The 21,748-nt window shown below is 35.5% G+C and overlaps 1 protein-coding gene across 1 annotated transcript in view; it reads right to left on the reverse strand.

Annotated features, from left to right (window-relative positions):
• Window positions 1-21,748, reverse strand: part of LOC128867853 (retinal homeobox protein Rx) — a 142,983-nt gene that overhangs the window by 50,315 nt on the left and 70,920 nt on the right. The gene's annotated exons all lie outside the window — the stretch shown is intronic.

The raw sequence follows: 21,748 nt of genomic DNA on the forward strand, positions 1-21,748 counted from the left end.
CACAGGTGTATGTGTATGTGTACGCGCTCTAATCGGCTTTGCCTTGTCATAATTAGTACCAACTATGAAAATGTTTCCATTCACTCACTCACTGAGTGCCTCTCTCTGCGTCACAACAACAATCACTGAAAATAAGCAGATTTACGTAAATATTCTTGTTCCAGTGACACTTTACATCAATTCCCAGAAACACAGCCGATTCGTATGGACATACAGCGCAAATTCTATGACTTTTAAAAGAAATTATTTTCGTCCAATATTGGGAAGATCAATTCCCATGTTTTGTATTTGCGTTTTTGATGCGATTCGTTTTTGATTCGATTCGTTTTTGACAACTTAAGCTTGGATTGATTTAAATTGACAGTTCGATTATGAAGGCTTTTTTATGCGTCTATTATTAAATTTTTTGTGCGCTTTCCGGCAAGAATATTACGAGAGTTATCAAGAAAGAGGCTGTCATCAAAGAAAGAAAAACACAAAAAAAAAAAACACACAAGAAAGAAAAAACCGCACGAAGGTGCAGCAAACTCACGTGTAATTTGAAACTTGAAGATTTTATTTACTTGTACGTCTAAGTAATTGAGTTCACGTGAATTTATGGCGGGCACGTGCATGTTTGCATAGAATAGCAAAGCAAATAGCATACATAAGTTTGGGTGGATTCGAACACTTGACACCCAGTTCATGTAGTAATGAACTAATGTGCTCTAGAAAGATTTAAGATGAAAGAAGTTAACGCACCGGTTAGTTTTATTTTGAATGACACAGGTGAAGACGTGAATGGATTCGTAGGCCAGATCACAATGCGTTTTATACAGTTAGAATTTTCAATAAATCGATTTTTTTAATATATTAATTTTTTTTATTTTTTTTTCTTAATGTACTCGTACATATATAGCGTGGGCCATGTACAATTTGCTTTTTGAATCGGCTATACAAAAAAAACCAATCAATATTTTTTCAAACTTTTATTTTTATTTTAAAGATCATTTATGAATGAAAAATAATATCGTTCAAATGACTGCCACGACTGGCTTTACAGTAGGCCATTCGATCAACCCAATTTTTAAGCACATTTTCGATTGTTTTGGGCTCAAATTTCATGAATGGCAATTTCGATTTCGTGTTTTAAAGCATCAATCGTCTCTGGATGGTTCGCATAGCATTTGTGCACAAAAAATAGTCCAAGTGGCTTAAATCACAGCTCCGAGGCGGCCAATTGATATCGGAATTTCGGTTGATTATTCGGTTTTCAAAAACGGTAGCCAAAAGTTCGAGTGTAACTTTGGCAGTGTGACAAGTTGCACCGTCCTGTTGAAACCAAATGTCTTCCATGTCATCCTCTTCAATTTTTGGAAACAACTCGTTGAGGATGTCACGGTAACGCTCGCCATTTACTGTAACCGCGGCTCCTCGCTCATTTTCGAAAAAAAATGGCCCGATGATGCCGCCAGACCAAAAACCGCACCAAACAGTGACTCGTTGTGGATGCATTTGCTTCTCTACAGTAACGGGTGGATTTTCTGAGCCCCAAATCCGACAATTTTGCTTATTGACGTAGCCACCGATTTGAAAATCAAAAAAGAAGAAGAAGACTCACCACTTTGGAAATAGGTTTTCAATATTTCTCAATTTCGTTCAAGCGTATAGCATCCCATTTCGTAAATGTCAAACCTTTAAGTAAATTATGAACACATTTGGCATGTCATTTGTGTTACCATTCTCAAAAAATTTGGTGGTTCAAAAAGCAAACGCTATATGGCCCACCCTGTTTTTAAGAATACACACGGAAAACTTAATATCGTTTTGGTGCTTATTCCTTCGATTAATTACTCGATTGAACATTACTGTTTGGTTTTTTAGTTTCAGAGGATCCAGGTCAGAGATATAGTGGCCACCTCAAAACGGCTTTTTTGAGAGGAGATCCGGGAGATCAGCTGTAGCTCCTTTCCAAATAAATATTTTTACTAATACTAAATCTTAAAATACAGTTAAAAGATAACATAATATGTGTAGAAATTTTTAGATCAATAAATTAAACAAGTTTTCTCAGAAAAAATTCTGGAAAATTCGCTTTTTTCGGCCTTTTAACTGTATATAACATTTAGCAAATTTCTTATTTAATTTTGATAATTTTTGTGCGTAAATAAATATAAACCAAATACATAAACCCTAATATCCAAATTTCGCACTTTGCGCAAATTAAAAAAGATTAAACAAACTTTGATCATATTTTCACACCTTTAATCAGAATTTTTAGAAAAATGTTGCTTATACAGTTTTATAGTCCACTGAATTTTGGTGTAACAAAGTGCAAGTTTCAAGTGGCAAAAAAATCGCGTTTATTTTTGACAATTCTTTCTGCTGTCGGTGTTGGGTGTTTTCTTTCATACAAAAAAAAGTCGCGCATTCGTTGGTAATTTTTTTTTTTACACTTGAATGGCATTTAGATCACTTCAATGGCTCTCAATCAGCTGTAATCAAAGCATTTTTTATTGAAAAATCTGTTGCTTTTATAATTATTTTCTATGCAGTCACAAACATATCTGTTTGTCGTGTTCACCGATTATAAAGACTGGTTCGATAAATAGACCAATTTATTTAAAATTCCTTTTTTAACCTCCCACCTCCTTTGAAAAGAAATAAAAACTGAATATAAATAAACTAATCTAACTAAAGTATTTCTCAATATTATTCACAAGCAAAATCACCGTCCCAGAATGCCCAAATTATCGCCCTCTTTGTGCTTATTAAATCACCAAGTGGCTTATTATGCCCAATTTCAGCACGCCATTTGTGGCTTCCCCATTAACTAATCTACTTTCCGTGGCATATTGTTAGACCAATTTGAGTGCAGTCCCTGAGGAATCCCATGAATAAGTATGTTTATGTATTAACAAATGTTGTAGTACTTGGAACCGCTCTGGCTGGAGTTCCATTAGCTTGAAATACTCAAGGGCTTTGTCAGTTTTTGTGGTCACTTGGCCTAATACGAGAAAAATGCACGCAGATGAATTTATTAGGTTATATTCACAACAAAAAAAAATAAGATAAAATGATAATAAAATAAATTTAAAAAGGCAGGTATATTCATCAAAAGTGAACGAGTACTTGTGGGAATTTCTAATTCGAAACTACTTAGTTACGCGTACCTAAAAAAGAAAACTGATTGGCAGTTTGTTAAATTTTTATGGAGAAAGAGGAAGTTTGACTTTTACTCAGCTAATATTTTTTTTTATTATGTATATTAGCAAATAGCCGGCATCAGCAGATAAGGAAAGTACATTTTTCGATTATTGAAGTTTGCCACATGTGAAACTTGCACACAAACAGAAATTAAAACAAAATATATATTTTTTTTATATTTTATTTATGTTTTTATGAAAATATTTTTTTAAAACTTATATTTTTATGGAAATATTGTTTTTTATTATTTTAAATATTTTTTTATATTTTATGTTTTTACAAAAATATTTAAAAGTTTTTTTTATAATTCATATTTTAGTGAAAATTTTTTTTGAATATTTCAAATATTTTTTTTGTGTATAAAAATATTTTTTTAATATTTTAAATGTTATTTTATAATTCATGTTTTCATAAAAATATTCTTTTGTCATATTTTAAATATTCTTTTTATAATTCATATTTTTATGAAAATAGTTTTTTTAATATTTTAAATATTTTTTTATAATCAACATTTTTATAAAAATATATATATTTTTTTAATATTTTAAATATTTTTTTATAATTCATATATTTTTGAAAATATTTTTTTTTATAATTTATATTTTCATAAAAATATTTTGTTTTTTTTTTAATATTTTGAATATTTTTTTTTTATAATTTATGTTTTTATAAAAATATTTTTCTTTAATATTAAACATTTTTTTTTTATAATTAATATTTTTATAAAAATTTTCTTTCATAATATTATAAATATTTTTTTATAGTTTATATTTTTATGAAAATATTTTTTTTAATATTTTAAATATTGTTTTTTTATAATTTATGTTTTCATAAAAATATTTTTTTTTAATATTTTAAATATTTTTTTTTATAATTTATGTTTTTATGAAAATAATATATTTGTTTTCAATATTAAAAATTTTTTTTTATAATTTACATTTTTCTTTAAATATTTTTTTTTGTACAATATATTTTAAATATTTTTTTATAATTCATATTTTTATGAAAATATCTTTTTTTAATATTTTAAATTTTTTTTATAATTCATGTTTTCATAAAAATACTATTTTTTCATATTTTGAATATTTTTTTTTATAATTCATATTTTTATAAAAAATCCTTTTTTTTTTTAATAGGAAATAATCGATAAATAAATTATATTTTTATAGGACTATGAATAAGTTCGTGCGGTTTTTTTTCGAAATTTGAAACTTTATTGACGTAAAATGGTTACAAATTTAATATTCAAAATATTGTCCATCGCTTACTACTACTTTTTCCCATCTTTCTGGCAATTCACGGATTCCCTTTGTGAAAAATTCGGTCGGTTTTGCCGCAATCCACGAATCGATCCATTTTTTGACTTCATCGTAATTACGGAAGTGCTGGTCAGCCAGGCCATGTTGCATCGATCGGAAGAGATAGTAATCGGATGGCGCAAGGTCTGGACTATACGGCGGGTGGGGTAGGACATCCCATTTGAGCGTTTCTAAGTATGTTTTGACCACTTGTGCAACATATGGCCGAGCATTGTCATGTTGCAAAATAACTTTGTCGTGTCTATCGGCGTATTGCGGCCGTTTTTCTCGCAGTGCTCGGCTCAAACGCATCAATTGTCGTCGGTAGACATCCCCCGTAATCGTTTCATTCGGTTTCAGTAGCTCATAATACACAACACCCAGCTGGTCCCACCAGATACACAGCATAACCTTCAGGCCATGAATATTCTGCGCCGACGTCGATGTTGAAGCATGGCCAGGGTATCCATACGTTGCCCGACGTTTTGGATTGTCGTAATGGACCCACTTTTCATCGCCAGTCACAATTCGATGCAAAAAACCCTTTCTTTTGTGCCGTTGAAGCAGTTGTTCGCATGCCATAAAACGGCGTTCAACGTCTCTTGGCTTCAATTCATACGGCACCCAATGGCCTACCTTTCGGATCATTCCCATGGCTTTTAAACGTTTGGAAATGGTTGATTGATCAACTCCCAAAGTTTTTGCAACCTCTTCTTGCGTTTGAGCCGGATCTTGATCGAGCAATTCCTCCAATTCGGTATCCATGAACTTTGGCGGCGCACCCTCGCGTTCTTCGTCTTCCAAGCCAAAATCACCACTTTTAAAGCGTGCAAACCACTTCTGGCACGTTCGCTCAGATAGAGCATGCTCACCATAAACTTCCACCAAGATACGATGACTTTCGGCTGCTTTTTTCTTCATATTAAAATAATGAAGAAGAATTCCCCGCAAAAACACATTATTTGGCACGAAATTCGACATTTTCAAGTGTGGTAAAAATATTGTTGTTTACGCTTCAAATAAAAAACTTATACTGACGTTTGTGCCTTACGACAGTAGCTCTCCAATGAATGTTTGGAAATGTGGATCGATGGAATAATAATCAAGTTACGCCATCTGTTGTAAAACCGCACGAACTTATAAATAGACCTATATAAAAATATTCTTTTGTACAATTTGAAATATTTTTTTATAATTTATGTTTTCATAAAAATATTCTTTTATTATATTATAAATATTTTTTTTTATAGTTTATATTTTTATGAAAATATTTTTTTTTCAATATTTTAAATATTTTTTTTATAGTTCACATTTTTGTGAAAATATAGTTTTTTTATAATTTTTATTGTATTTTTATAAAAATATTTTTGTTTTAATATTTGAAATATTTTTTTTATAATTTATGTTTTCATAAAATTATTATTTTTTTAATATTCTAAATATTTTTTTTATAATGTATATTTTTATGAAAATATTTGTTTTCAATATTTTAAATATTTTTTTTTTATAATTGCATTTTTCTTTAAATATTGTTTTTTTTATATTTAAATTTTTTTTTTTATAATTTATATTTTTATGAAAATATTTGTTTTGAATATTTTAAATGTTTTTTTTTATAATTTTAAATACTTTTTTTTTATATTTAAAATATTTTTTTATAATTTATGTTTTTATAAAAATATGTTTTTTAGTAGGAAATAATTGGTAAATTTCATTAATGAAGGGTAAAGGCAAACATTTGAGGTCCAAGACGAGCTTAATCCAACAAAAGTTGGATTGGAAGAAAGAAGCACCTACCTCAATGAAATGTTCACATGTTTTTTCGCTAAATATGGTCATTTCGCCACTATACCACTAGAGAAACTTAAAACGGTCAACTCTGAGTGATTCCCAACCACTTGTTTGGCAGAAGTTTTTGAAGAATTATGGAAAACCAACCGTTGAAGTCGAATCATCCTTCACCAAGACAATACGAGCACTCACGCATCGGCTCACACAAAAAAGGTTTTGAGTATTTAAAAGATTGAATTAATGGGTCATCCACCACACAATCCTGATTTAGCATCTATTGATTTCTTTTTGTTCTCAAACAAAAAAAAATGCGAGTTCAACATTTTTCAACGCTTGAAGCAGCTGTTGAAGCCTTTAAACAGCCCGTTTTGGAGGTATCCACTTCTGAGTGGCAGAAGTGCTTTGAAAATTAGTTCAAGCGAATTCAAAAGGGTATTGACTTCCAAGGAGAATATTTTGAAAAACAATAAAACCATTTTGATAAAATAATAATAAATAAAATTAATAAAATAAAGCCATTTTCATTAATATTTTTTTATGTTTTTATTAACCGCAAAGTATAAAAGGCGACCTACGAAATTAAATCAGACTTTTGGGAAGTCCCCCACACCTAAGATCCCTAGATTTCAAACAGCCAATAGTTTACTTATTTTCTGTGAGCGTTGGGTCAGCTGTGTTTTTATTATATTCGATCACAGAGGCGTAGTTTAATGCTCAAAAAGGTGTAAACTGATAATACCTCTAGTCGACTCACTACGCAAATGTGAATTTTTGATCAATTTAATCAACTGTCTCTTCAGATCAGCAATGATTTTGTTCAATGGACCTCGATTTTTACGACTCTTATAGAAATCAAAATCACATTCTGGAAGATAGCACATTGCCATATGTGAGCTGCAAGTAAGAGAGTTTCCGTTCTTCCTGTCATTTAAGAGGTGTAGGCTTTTATTTGGATCTTCGATGGTGGAAAGCAAAATTGATTTCGATTGAGGCAGAGCTTAGCCTCAGTTAAGATATTTACCATAAATCTTCGGAAAATGCTTTGCTGTTGAAGTGACAGTTCTTGCGCGGGTATAAATTAGGGTCATTCCGGTAACGTAGAACCGACAGTCGGGGAAACGAACTGGTGTTCATCTATTTTGTGGCGCGTCGCAAAGTTACTAAATAATAAAGTCAACTACCGAATGTTGTTATGCCTCCGAGAAATTTCAAAATTCTTTCAAACATTTCATTTCCTTTTACCCATTACAACCCGCTGCTTAACCATTAAAAACCAAGACCTGTGTAAACTCGATTTTCAATTAAATTCTAAGTATTTATGTAAGAATGACCTATGAAGCATCTAACGAAGTGCTCTTTTTCAGTTTTTATGTAGACTACTCAGACATTGCATCTTTTGCGAATTCAGCTCTTCTTCTAATTATTTTGCTATCAGCAAAAACATCAATTTTCTACTTAAGCGATGGATTTTCGTTGACTGATGTCTGTGAAATTTCTATCATAAGGAATCGGATCATCAGACACAGTTTAGTTTTTTTGTTTTTTGTTTGTTTTTGCTTCAGAGAAAGTAGAAGCAGGCGATTTTATGGTGCGACCACGAACACATGCCATTTGTTGTAGTTAATTTGCTGTGAACTCACAGAGAAGAGCAAAAAAGTGAGATGTTAGTAGGGAGAGGCAAAAACAAAATCATACCAACAAAAACAAAAATAAATAGCTTAACCACAGATGACAAGCAAGTAATAAATGACAATTTCTTTTACGACTTGAATCGTATCGTGAAGCCGAGAGTGGTTAAAAAGTGGATGAAGTACGACGAGCAGCTTCTTCGGCTACAACAAGTGCAATATGCAAAGAATCTGCTGTTAGATGATTGGGTGTGAAAGGCAGAAATGAGAAGCGACGCTAATAAACGTGCTGATGGTGGCAAATGCAGAAGGGGTTAGTAGGCGCTGAGTGTGGTAGTGTTGATATGAGTTTCGAGAGTGGGGAGTTTCTTAAGGATTCAATCATACGCTGAATTAAACACAGACAATTTATGTGGGAGTTTGTCCGCATGTTGAGTTGAATGGAGTGAAATTGGAAATGTTTGTGCGGAGTGCTCGCAAGTATAAAATAATTTTTTTTTTGTTGCGTTCAAGTGTGCAAGGAAAAGGGTTAATTAAAGCTTAATGCAATGGAAAAACTAGATAATTACAGTTAATTAATACAAAACCGAAAACTTGAACAAAAGATTGATTGACTGTAGCGAATTTTAGGCGAAAGTGTTAAGCAGTAAAACGATTTGTGAAAGTAATGAGCAAACGAGTAAAAGTATTTTTTTTTCATATGCTTGTCTATTGCGAACCATAAACTGTTACAAGGGCATATTAATGTGGGAGGGCAGTACTTTGGTGGTTTTTAGGTACTGCATCCGCAAAATGCAGAAATTCGACCGCAATACCTCGAAATTGCAAAGGTTCATACGATTGTATTAAGTGACAGTGATCCGCCACATTTATGAAGACCCAGTACAAGTTTGTAGGTTTAATAATCCTTAAAGAGAAGTTTCACCTACACCCTCAAATTTTCATTTTTTTATAAAAAAAATTGCTTTCGAAAAGGTCATAAATTTGTTAATTCTTATTCGATTTGTAAATGTGTTTTTGAAGTGAAACTTCTTAGGTGTCGATGGACGAGCGAAAATGGAGAGTAAAATTTCAAGGCCATGCAATGTTTTGGGCATTTTCGTTCCGCGAGAGAGAAAAAAGATATAACGTAGAGGAAAAGGAGAAAGAGAGAGCTATTCCTTATACGTATCTTAGCTACACTTTAGGCTATCTTTCCTGAGTTTTTTCTTGTGGTTGCTAAATTCTCGTGAGAAATAACACTACTTTTTGGCGCTTGTTTATTGGTGCAAACTTGTGGGGAATATATTATTGGTGCCTACTTTTTGGCGTTATAGTTCCTTGATGCATACTGTTTGAGGCGTTTTCTGGTCCCAATTTTTTGGGGAGTTTTCGTTTTGGTGCCTACTTTTTGGCGCTTATTTCCGTTTCCTGGCTACTGCTTGCGCGTACTATGAAGTGCTATCCATTCTCTCGTCGGATTTATTGGTATTGCCTTGCGGTAATTTGTGCTGTTGATGCAGTCCTGGAATCGCTGCGTTTGTGCGGGTGATAAACGCTCGGAGCAGTGCGCGTTGTTGCCACGGTTTGTGCCTGGCGTTTACCTACACCGGTCGACCCTTCTCCGTTTTTCGTAAATTTTGTCTATTTGTATTCTCTGCAAATGTTGTGAATTTATTTATATATATATTCTTTCTCTCTCTCTCTCTCTCTCTCTCTCTCTCATTCTCTTTCGGGTCTCTCCCTCTTTCTTTGTCTGCCTCGAAAGTTTCACTTCCGTTATGTGTACTACGATACACGAACTTTTTTCTGTTTGTATTTAAATCACAGTCACGGAGGACCTTTCCGAGGGCGTAGTACTCTTTTAACATGACAAAACGTAAAAGTATAGTAAAAAGTATTTATTAAAAAGTGTAATAAAACTTTTGTTAGGTACGCAACTAAGTTCTCGCTGTTTGTCAATAGATGCCGCCAGCAGTGTGTGCTAGTTGATTGTAACATCACCTAAACGTCATAAACCAAGATTAGACATATGACAAACAAACTGCTTCGTCACATTAGTGATTTTGTTTTGGTATCAAATATTTTGGGTTTTGTGAAAATGTCTGATTTTGTGCCGAATAATCGTCATTAGCGGGAAGTGTTGATTTTCCTCTTTCATTCGAAAAAAGGCGGCTGAAGCGCATCGAGAGCTAGAAAAAGTTTATGGGGATACTGCTTTACGAGAAACAACGTGCCGAGATTGGTTCTGTCGCTTCAAAGACGGTGATTGTGTTGATTTTAATGTTGTCAACCGTCCGCGTGAAGGAAGGCCAAAAACCTTCGTAGACGCTGAATTGGAGGCATTGCTCAATGAGGATCCATGTCCAACGCAAGAAGAGCTTGCTTCAGTATTAGTAGTTACCCGCCAATCCATTTCGAGGCGATTGCATGCTTTGGGAATGACTCAGAAACAGGAGACTTGGGTTCCTTATGAGTTAAAACCAAGGGATGTTGAACGTCGTTTTTTCGCCTGTGAACAACTGCTCCAGCAGCAAAAAAGGAAGGGTTATCTTCATCGCATCGTAACTAGTGATGAAAAATGGATTTATTACAGCAATCCAAAAAAAAGAAAGTCATGGGGACTGCCCGGAGACTTCTATGATTCACTTGTAACCATTTTTTCATAATAAAGTTGTATTTTCATCAAAAAAAGCAGCGACAACTTAGTTGCACACCTAATATTATAAAGGAAAACTTTTCCGAGAGTGTAATGCTATTTTTTTGCATGAAAACAAGTAAAATTATATTAAAAAAAAATTTCCGATTTTCCGTTTTTTTTTTGGTAAAAACTTTTCTCTTGGCTCTTGTAATAATATTGACGTTTCGCAGTAAACAATAAATAAATAATTTTTAATAATTCATTAATCTTTTTATGCCCACAGATGTGAGCAGATATTGATTTGTTACATACACTAACACACACACATACATCTACATATAAATACTGTTTCAGACTGACACTGGGCGTCTTTCTGTCACAGGAAGTTACCACAGCGCGCCATTTGCATAATGATAAACAAATTAGTTTTTATTTATAAAAGCAATACTCTAGCAAAAGAAATGCAGTGCGTGAATAATAAAAAATCAATGTTAGACAAATTCTCGTTAACTTTGTTTGCATAAAAAAAACAAAAAAACAAAAAATACATGCAAACAAATAAACTCATTGTAACTATCAATTACAATGATAGCAGAAATGATTCAATCATATCATAAAACTGTCAAATAAAAATTGTGTGCCTCCACTTTGCCAATAAGCCGTTGTCAGCTGGCAGCGCACTTACTCAATTGCTTATTTTATACAAGCAATATACTTATATACATATGTATAGGTATGTATGAAACACATGTGTGTGTTTGTATGTGCATATGTGATGGTCTTATTTTCCACCTTCGACGGTTTGCGACTGTAAATCGGCCAGAGACGTTGGATGTCGCCGATGTGCGCTAGCCGAACCATACACGACATTTCTCCTGCATCCACCCACTAGGCACACACTCACACGCACACGCTCTCACTCACTCTCTCTCACCCTGAACACACCAGACATTCCAGTTCATGAACTGGTATCTGATGGGGTAAGTCATACTAGTTCGCAAGTGACTCCAATTGTACCAGTTACTAAATGCTCAATTCGAGCTTGTGTAAAACCAATATTCAGCGTTAATGTTATTTGCTTTAATTGTTCTTAGTTTTAAATGAAAATCTCTAAAAATATGTAAAGGGTGATCAGATTGTGTGTACTTTTTTCAGATCAGGCGTGACTACTGTCGAACTAAATACATAATTTTTTTCAGTATTCGTTGACATTTCATCAACGAAAGACTTACGCCTCAACAAAGTTTACAAATCGCACAATTTTAAAACGAAAATCGACGCTCTATGAAGAAGCTCTACGTGTTCATCGCGCGCTCATCCCAGCTTATGCGATTCAGCGATGAGACCCATTTTTGGCGGAATGACTGCATAAATAACCAACCCAAAGGCAGCAGCCAGCTTGTGGAGAGGAGGATGAGACGGCGGACCACTTTATGTGCGTCTGCACTGCCTTGAGGTTTTTGGCACTGATGTGTTATGAAGCGACCACCTAGGCTCCTTGGCTCCACAAGAACTACGCAGATTTCTTCGGAGATCGGGTAGATTTAAAGAAAATTAAAAAGGAATCCAAGTGTAGTACAATGCACTTAATTAATGTATGAGTGCTGCACTTGCTAGTTGTCTAGACAAAAAAAAAACCCAAAGGCATTCAAAAACAGCAATTACATCCCCTAAAACACATTTCTTGATGCGACCTTTGGGCTGGTGAAATCAGCGCTGCATATTTCTTCAAAGACGAGGCTGGTGCCAATGTAACAGTGAATGGCGATCGCTATCGCACCATGATAAACGACTTTTGATGCTGGATGCCGCAAATTGCAGCTTGTGATCTCCGCAACATTTGGTTCCAACAAGACGCAACTTGCCATACAGCTTGTTAAACAATGGATTTACTACGTTGTCCTTTCGGTGCGCAATTCATCTCTCGTCTCGGACCAGTGTATTGGCTACCAAGATCGTGTGATGTCACATCTTTGGACTTTTTTTTGTGTGGGTATGCAAAGCTTAAATACTTTGTGGATAAATTAGGATCGATATTGATGTTTACTAATGGCCGAATTACGGCACAATTTTTGTTTTTCATTTTCTTAAAGTATGATATCTTAAAAATATTGTGTGAAAATTTCAAGTGAATCCGACAAATACTTTTCGAGTTATTGAACCATTAACAAAGGGCGCTCGGGCGCTTCGATTCGATACAAAACTTTAAATTCGTTTTTCTCAAAACTATGTTTTTTGAACTGGTGATCACTGCAACTTAAAAACCGCTTGGTAAATTTCAATCAAATGTGTACTACTTTTGAAAAGCATAAAAAACTCCTGCGTGACGAATTTTTTTTTTAAATTTCGATTCTTTTTAAGAATTAATTGTCTGGTTTATTCTCGAAAATCTGAAAAATAGATATTTCCTATTGATAATTTTGAAAAAAAGGTTCTATCAGGCACAAGATTATCTATTAATACAACTAATTTCTCTTACCAGATTGATTTTAAATGAATCACCACAAGAAACTTCTGAAGAAACGGGCTCTACACAAAAAGCGATAACTTTTAAAATTATTAATTTTATTTTTTTTTTTTGGAATTTTGCTAAAGTCAAGTCGAAATTTGCTGTATTAATGCTATGCTTTTATTTTTGTAAAATAAAGCAAAAAAAGTTCTTGAAAATCATCGTTTTTTCGGGCCTCTGAATATCCCTAACCCTGAAAAAATAAATGTCATGAGTGGTTCTACACAAAAATAATAAAGATTTCCCAATCAAATGCAATTTTCGTTGTTTTATTTCAATTTAAAATTCGATATCTCTAAATGGATCCCCCTTTACAAGAAAAAAATGTTGGTAAAACTTTTGTCCCAAATAAAGTTAATAAGACGTTCAATGAAAAACGTTTAAAACGTGCATTTATCAAATTTTATTTACTTTTGCAACTGGTCCCAAAATGGTGATTTTCGTAATAAATTCGACTAAATTCTTTTCGTCTATTCTCAACTAGTTAATTAACTAGAATATATTCGTTAAATTGAAGGCTGTTGATACGCATTCTAACAATTGACATTTCGTAGGTCACCGGCATTTTCAAAATACTAGCAACTAGCACTGGAAAAATGTGGAAGCCGAACTGCTTCGGCTGCGTAGCAAACTGGTGGTAAGTGGTGTAGTTGAGAACTAGTAGGTTTGGCTGCAGGTGGCTACGTATGCATGTGAATACTCGTATGCACATCTGTGAGTGTGGCTGTGTTCGTGTGTGCTCACTCAGGTATCTTTCACGTTAAAATGACAAAAACAAATAAAAATGTCATTTCATTTGAGTAACAAATAAAATAGATTTTTATTGCCATTCACGTTGCTATTTGGTATTTTCTACAATTTTTCGTATTGTTATTAGTTTTATTTATTCGTATATTTATTTATATTTATTTTATTCGATCTATTTTGCCTTTTTTTATTATTTGTTTACCGATGCGATTCCTTTCGCGCGTTGTCCTTTACGTTGTCATATTGATTGGCTTATGGCCGGAACGCGCACATGAAGGATAAGTGTTATTGTTGTTGGTGGTGGCAATGTACATATGTATGCACATATGGGTTACTCACTCCTATACGAAATTCGTTTCGTCTATAATGTGTGGCGTGTTGCACATGTCACGCCAGCGCAATCAATTCCACATATTCGTGCCTGCATGCATACATCCATAAATAAATTTATAGACAAGTGTTCGTGTGATACTGAATGCATTCGTATGTGGCAATCTTAGGCTGACTCCTCCTAGAAAATGTCAATTGTTTTTTATTTCATTTTATTATTATTCGGTTTTTTTTTGGTTTTAGTGCCAGTTCTCCATTCACCATTCTGGTGCTCTCATTTGCATAGCAATAAATTACTTAGATTTGCCTATTTTTTATTTGTGTTCATCGAAATTTTATATCCACTACATTTAGAAATCAACAAGAATAATCGTAAAGATTGTGATAAGCAAATTTTTGTAATTCAATATTCATTGAATAATTTTCGAGAACTGCATGCATGAGTTTGAATTATTTCTACAGAAAACTAAAGGGTAAATTTGTATCCAGCTGAGTAACAAAAAAGCGCAATAAAAAATGTAAGGGTGTGAGAGCAAAGGTGGGGCGAGCTCACCAAAATAGAAATAAAGTACACTTTCATTTGGGAAATAACTTTTTTTTTACTCTCCGGTTACCTCAAGCACTTGATACAAGGCGCTCCGCTCAATACGATGTCTAGATTTTCTACAATAGGCATTTCTTAGTCTAGGTTTGGTAAGCCGGGTTGCTTGTCTAAGACAAGACACTCGGTGGCCCTAAAGCCCATTGTTGTGATACCTTCTTACATCAAAGATTCCTTCATTCGACCGAAATCTCCTACCGCTGAGCGCTGTCTTCATGTTTGGAAAGAGAAAATAGTCTCAGGGAACCAAATCCAAAAACAACTCCAATTCAGCGAACGAATCCAAAAACTTACATACATAAGTTGAAACTGAGTCAGCATTTTTTGCAATATAAGCTTTAATTGTAATCCAATTTACCATACACAAATTTTACTTATTAAATTTGTGTCAGATTTCCAACGCAACTCCGTGAAGTAACAAAAGCAAGGCGCCTGTCCAATGAGAAAATGAAGAAGCCTGAAAACGAAATCTCGAAACGAATAAAACGAATGACATTAAAATCACATGCAGCCCAATCACAAATATTCCCGAGGAGTTGTACAAGGCGAAGTCCAAAATAAACAAGACTGATCTAAAATAGAAACGACAGGAGCTTTGGTCTGATAACTTCGAGTTCATTTATTCAAAAAAGTTCCCCTGGCCTCGATACACTGCTTTACGCGTTCTAAAAACTTTTCGAAAGAGTGCTTCGGGTCATTGACCGGAATGTCCTTCAGGATGTCGGTATAAGCGTTTTGGATAGCCTCTACGGACGCAAAACGTTTTCCTTTCATGGCCAAATGCACACAGGGAGCCATATCAGGCGAATATGGCGAGTGGTTGATGGTTAAAATGCGATTTCAAGTCAAAAAATCAGTCACAAAAGTGGATCGATGAGATGGTGGTAAGCGCTAGCTTCCTCCTCGACAAATGCGACGCCGCACATGCTTCAAAAAGCCAAGTTAGAAAATTGCATTGACGGTTTGGCCCATTGGAATGAGCTCCTTGTAGACAACTCCCTTGAAATCGTAAAAACGAATGAGCATGGACTTGATTTTTGTGTCCTACAAACGCGACTTTTTGGGTGGGGGCCTTTCCTGGGCTTTCCATTCGGCTCTTTGACGCTTAGTTTCAGGTTCATGTTGGAGACACCACGTTTCGTCACCAGTTACAATATTATAAAGGAAGTTCTCGCCTTTTCTCGCCTCTTTAATGAGGTCTGTTTGACTACTGATTTTGGGCGGCCCGTATGTTTGTTTCTTGTCATTTATGTCCTCACAACCAACTCTGAAACGTATAAACCACTCATGAACTCTGCCACGAGGTAGACAATCATCGTCATAAACTTTTTTCATCACTGCAAATGTTTCGGAACCCGCGTTACCGATTTTAAAACCAAATTTGATATTAGCTCTTTGTTCGAAACTCATTTTTGTACCGACGACACAAACATACTGACACTTTAAGCGCAATAACTTCGCTTCCACTAAATCAAATGTCACCAGGCTTTCACGGGAAGTCAGTTAGGGATGTGACTTCCAACGCACTAACTCATTAAAAAGATGGCGGCATCAAAAACATTTTTATGACGACAGTCTTGTTTATATTGGACTTCACCTTGTAGATTTTATAGCTCATCCAAATAACCGTAAGAAGTAACAATGAAATGCCATCATGTAAAATAAATTCTTTTAATTTGTTAACTAGCCGCAGGGTGGTGTCCTTTCGCCCCTACTTTGGCTAGGTGCTATTGATTAAGTTCTGAAAATGCTAAATAAGGGCGGGGGTAAGGTAGAAGCAAACGTCGATGACTTGGTTCGGATGGTATCGGGACCGTTTCCCTCAGTCATGGCTGAGACTTTGAACTGTACACAGTCGCTGGGCTGTCACTTGCAGTCAACTCTGACAAAGCTGAGCTGGTGCTATTCACCAGAAAATATAAACCGCCACCCTTCCGACTTCTCAAATTAAACCACCACGTTTTTCCGCTCTCATCGGAAGTTAGGTATCTTGGAGTGATACTTGACTCCAAGCTTGATTGGAAGCTACACATTGAAAATCGGATAAAGAAGGCCAGTATAGCCTTCTACTCCTGCAAATCTATGTTCGGTAAGGAATAGGACCTCAAGCCATAGGTCGTTCTGTTGATGTATTACAATGGAGTGGTTTTGCCAATTTTAACGTATGGATGCATGGTTTGGTGGAAAGCTCTTCGGAAGGGCTATAATAAAAATCGAGGAGGGTGCAAAGGACTGCATGCATTGACATCACCGGAGCATGTAAAACTTGCCCAAGTGCTGCCTTGAATGGCGTTTTGCTCTTACGTCCCATCGACTTTTACGTTATTTCCGTCGCAGCTCTAAGTGCAATCACGTTAAAGGAGATTGGCCTCTAGAGGCAGTCTCTCAAGAGGCACAGTAGCATTTTTGGACAGTTAAAACCGTATTCATCCGAGCTTCGGATGAATCCCTCCGTCCGCAAACTAGAATTTGAGGGTCGTGCTAGAGCAATCTTTCCAAATAGGCAGGATTGGATCGAGAGGAAAATCTGCACCGAACCTCTGTCTTCACTGAAGAGTCCAAAATGGAATCGGGAGTCGGAGCAGGGGTTTTCTCTAAATCAGCCAATTTATCTATCTCCTATAAGCTGCCGAACACTGCTAGTGTTTTTCAAGCAGAAGTCCTTGCGATCCTTTGCAGGCATGCATAATGCTTAGGGAACGCGGGAGCGAGGGAGTTATTAACATTTTCTCCGATAGTCAAGCCGCGATTAAGGCTCTGACGACGCCATGGTGCAGAACGAAATTAGTAAACTCATGTAAGGAGGGGATCAAATCTCTTGGGCGTGCAGGTAACATTTCTCTGTCCCGGAACCCAGATCAGAGATCACTTTGTGCAAAACTGTGAAATTGCTGATGAGCTTGCCAGGAAGAGGACTGAATTGGCCTCAGAGACCTTCTACCCGGTCATCGGCATCCCCCTGCCCGTTGTTAGAGGGGAACTGCGCAAATTATTTCTCAGGAAAGCGCGTATTTGGCCCCAATACGATATACGAAGGACTCAGCAAGTCCTTTGAACTCCTCACCATTAAATTTCCAAACTCGTAGCTGTGTTTACCGGTCACTGGACGGTCGGCACACACGCGGAAAACCTAGGGTTACCATTTAACACCCATTGTAGAAGTTGTGGGGACCATTCAGAGAAGGATACTTTTGAGCTTTTACTCGGTAAATGTCCGGATTTGGCAACTAGACGATTAAAGTCACTGGGCGCTCCTTTTACTTTTTCCCCCGGGCCCGGAGTTTTCAGAGGGGCCCGGACTCGAGGGTAATTCCAAGAAATTTCTTGCTTGAAAAAATATAGTAAATAATACTTCTACCAGAGTTCCGTCACAGACTTTTTTTGGTGTCACCATATCGAATGTTATGATCAGGATTACGAAGAATAAATATAATATGGTGATACAAAAGTGTATATTATTGATTTCAACCAACTTCACTTCACCGCTTATCGGATACAAGATGGTCTGCTCGAATTGATGCTGTCAAAGCGTTTGCTCAAAATCTCCCTGGACTGAGGAAAGCTCTTACAAAAAAGACAGGACTTAATCTCACCGTATAAACGAAACGCGATGTCGATGGAATTATTAAGTACATAAGTAAATTTGAATGTGTCTTAATGTCTTCCATATGGTTCAAGATTCTCACAGCATTAAACTACGTCAGTTTGATTTTACAAAGAAAAGAAGCAACGATTGACGTCGAGGTAAAGAATCTTGAATGCCTAGTAGCAGATCTACAATTGTTACGCAGCCAATGGGGAACGATTTTAAAAGAATGTCAAACTGTTACAAAAGGTTTGCCAAAGGCTTCGTCACCATTGCCAGCAAGCCGAACGAAGAAACGTAATGATGAAGAACCTGAGAATTCAGCGGAAAATATGACCACCGGAGAAATTGATTTCAAGAGGAACACATTTCTCGTCATCATGGACTCAGTTATCACTGGTATTGAAAATCGGTTTACTGCAATTAAAAACATAAACAACATTTTCTCATTCCTGTGGCTATTTGCTAAAATTGAAAAAGCAGAACTTCAGACAGCAGCTCTTAATTTTGCTAAAAACTACCCTTCTGATGTGTCGGAAGAAATCTCAATTGAAATGTGTCACTTGAAGAGTGTGTACAAGGCGAATTTTACTGGAGATTCGGAATGTTGTATGCCTCCGTTCGACTTGTTGAATGCCATCACAGCTAAAAACTTGGATACTCTGTTCCCGAACATCTGCATTGCTTTGCGAATATTCTGCACCCTGCCAGTATCGGTTGCCGGCGCCGAAAGATCGTTCAGCGCTTTATCAAGGATCCAAGACTACCATCGTTCTTGTTCAACTCAGAGTCGAGTAACAGGATTGGCAACTTTGTATTTGGAATCTGAGGTAGCAAGGAAACTCGACTTCGATGATATTAAAGGAGCTTTTGCCTCAGCTAAAGCAAGAAAAGCAAAATTCTAAGCATCGTGGCAGTCATTTTCAAATATTTGTAAGGCTCACAAAAGGAATAAAAAATTTTAACTTTTTTCAGCTGCGTTTTTTATTTCACATCTGCTGAAGAGTTTTCTAAAATTCATTTTAATCAATATTTCATAATTAATTCTATCAAAAATTTTATCAATGAGTTTTTCAATGTTTAAATGTTATATCACTATAACATAATACGCATTTTGATAAATAAAAGAAAATTGAAGGGGCCCGCATCTCAAGTTTCCCCCGGGGCCCGAATACTCTCTCCACGGGCCTGGGTTCTAGTAAAGGATTTGTAATATCAATCTTTTTTCATATCAAGGAATCCTGTAGACAAGGAATCCTGCTCAGATAATTAAGTAAGAAAATACAATTCTAGTCTACCTGTTTTTTAGGGCTGGCCCTTCTAAGACGAACGCAAATGCCACAAATTCAATACAGTGATATTACCCTAATTTCTTACTTCCATAAATTGCCGGCAGCAATAATTTCCCATTTCAGCTGAAAACACAAAATCTTATAAATTGTTTCTTACAATTCGGAATGTGACCATTTAAATTTAGATTACAAACTATTGTCAATGTGAAAAGGCAAAAGGAGACTAACAACTCATTGAAATGCAATTTACCGCAACAAAAAACCCAATCAAACTTTTTAAACTAACATTTAACAATTCTATTACGAAGCGCATAAACCAACTAACGAAACGACAATCAGCTCAATTGCAACCAAAATAAATAAATTCAAATATAAAGCAAAAACAACAACAAGCACATACCAGTTATACCACAAATACATACACAGATTAAAGTATAAATGTGAATGTAGCAAAGCTAACGAAACGGAATATTTTTGTATGGATATAAAAGTTTTTCATTCGATTTTGCAAAAAAAGAAATGAACGATGGCGCTGTGCAAAACTGTGCACACCCGCACAAACATGCATGCATAAGAAACAGAAAAACCAACGTGGCAGGGGTAGGGAGAAAAACAAAACTTAATCAAAACAAATTTCCATCTAAACCAGCAAATCCAACCAACACACAAACCACTAAACCAAAGGCAATTTAACCAGGCAACTGCAAGCAAAAAGCCTAAACGACATGAGACCATTTCCACAGCCATGTCGTTCGTGCGCCCGCACTAACCCGTCCGCTTCCAATGCTGTTAGGACTCGCATATGTGTTGCCCTCCATTTAACCGCAAAATGATTTTGAGTCTTTTATAACTTTGCTAGCGGGGAGAGGGGTAGTTAGTTGTGTGTGTTTTTGTTGTTGCCATTGTTGCAATTGGAAAGGGTTGCGCATCTTGGTATTTGACACAATTTGAATTCGTGTCAATTTGACAAAGTGACACATAGGGGACGAACGCCATAAAGCGCCATCTATAACTGCTGATAAACCAATTGTGCACGTGATGAAATTTCAAATGAAATTTCAATTCACGACGAAAAATGCACACAGTTTGCAACCCGAAAAAAAGCTCCTTGACGGTCACAAGTAAGTACCAACCAACCAACCAACCAACCACCCAACAAACTCTCCCGAACCAACAAACTCCACTGAACCAGCAAACAAACGCCGAGTCACAGGCATAGCCTCAGTCAAATCAAATGCAATTTTTGTACGATTCTGTCTTATTACCGCACACATTTTTCGCTCACTTTGATTTCTCCATTTGTGCCCGCGGGCAAGAAGTGCTCGTAAGAAGTGGAGAACGCAAATTGGCTAAAACGAAAAAACATAATTTCCCAACTAAGTGCGATTGCCGACACACACACACACAACAGCTCCAGCAGGCCCAGTTGTGGTGTGCTGCGTGGTGGTTGCCACTTTGTGTGGCATTAAGTAGGGTGTGTGGCGCTGAACTTTTAGGTGAACGAAGTGAGACGACATTTTTATTGAAGCGCGTTTTGTGTTGTGTTGGTGTGGTGACAATTTTTATTTATACAAATAAATGGAATGTAGTTGGTGTGGTTGTTGTTGGTGTAATGTTTAGTCAATAAAAATGATTTGTCAAATCACGAAATTTGATATTCTCAAAGCGGGTTGTTGGCGGTGGCGCTTGGGCCTTTTGAAATTGCACTCAGGCAAATAAAATGAATATATTTCTACTTTTTCTGTGAATTTGAAGCTAGAATATGGTGCCTGTTTTTTACATATTCCCATATTCTTAATGCGAAATATATTTTAAAGTCACAAAGTTATAAAAGCAAGAAAAAATGTATTTTTATTTAAATAATGAAAAATTATATTTTTTGATACAAATTTTAAACACAAAAATATGTACACATTGCATATTGCAAAAGCAAATATGCTTCTAATATAAATATATTTTTTAATATTTTAAATTATAAAGGGTGGTTAAATTTTAAGGGCCGATGTTGAATGTGAACCACATCTAAACGTCAAGTTTTTTCTGCATTTCATTAGACCTTTTTCAATTTCAGACTTATTCAATTTGAATCATGGAAAGATTCACAATCGAGCAACGCGTTAAAGTTATTCAGGCTTATTATGAAAACGGGCGTTCAAATCA

Source organism: Anastrepha ludens, chromosome 6 (genome assembly GCF_028408465.1).
Source record: "Anastrepha ludens isolate Willacy chromosome 6, idAnaLude1.1, whole genome shotgun sequence".
In the NCBI taxonomy this organism is placed as follows: Eukaryota; Metazoa; Arthropoda; class Insecta; order Diptera; family Tephritidae; genus Anastrepha; species Anastrepha ludens.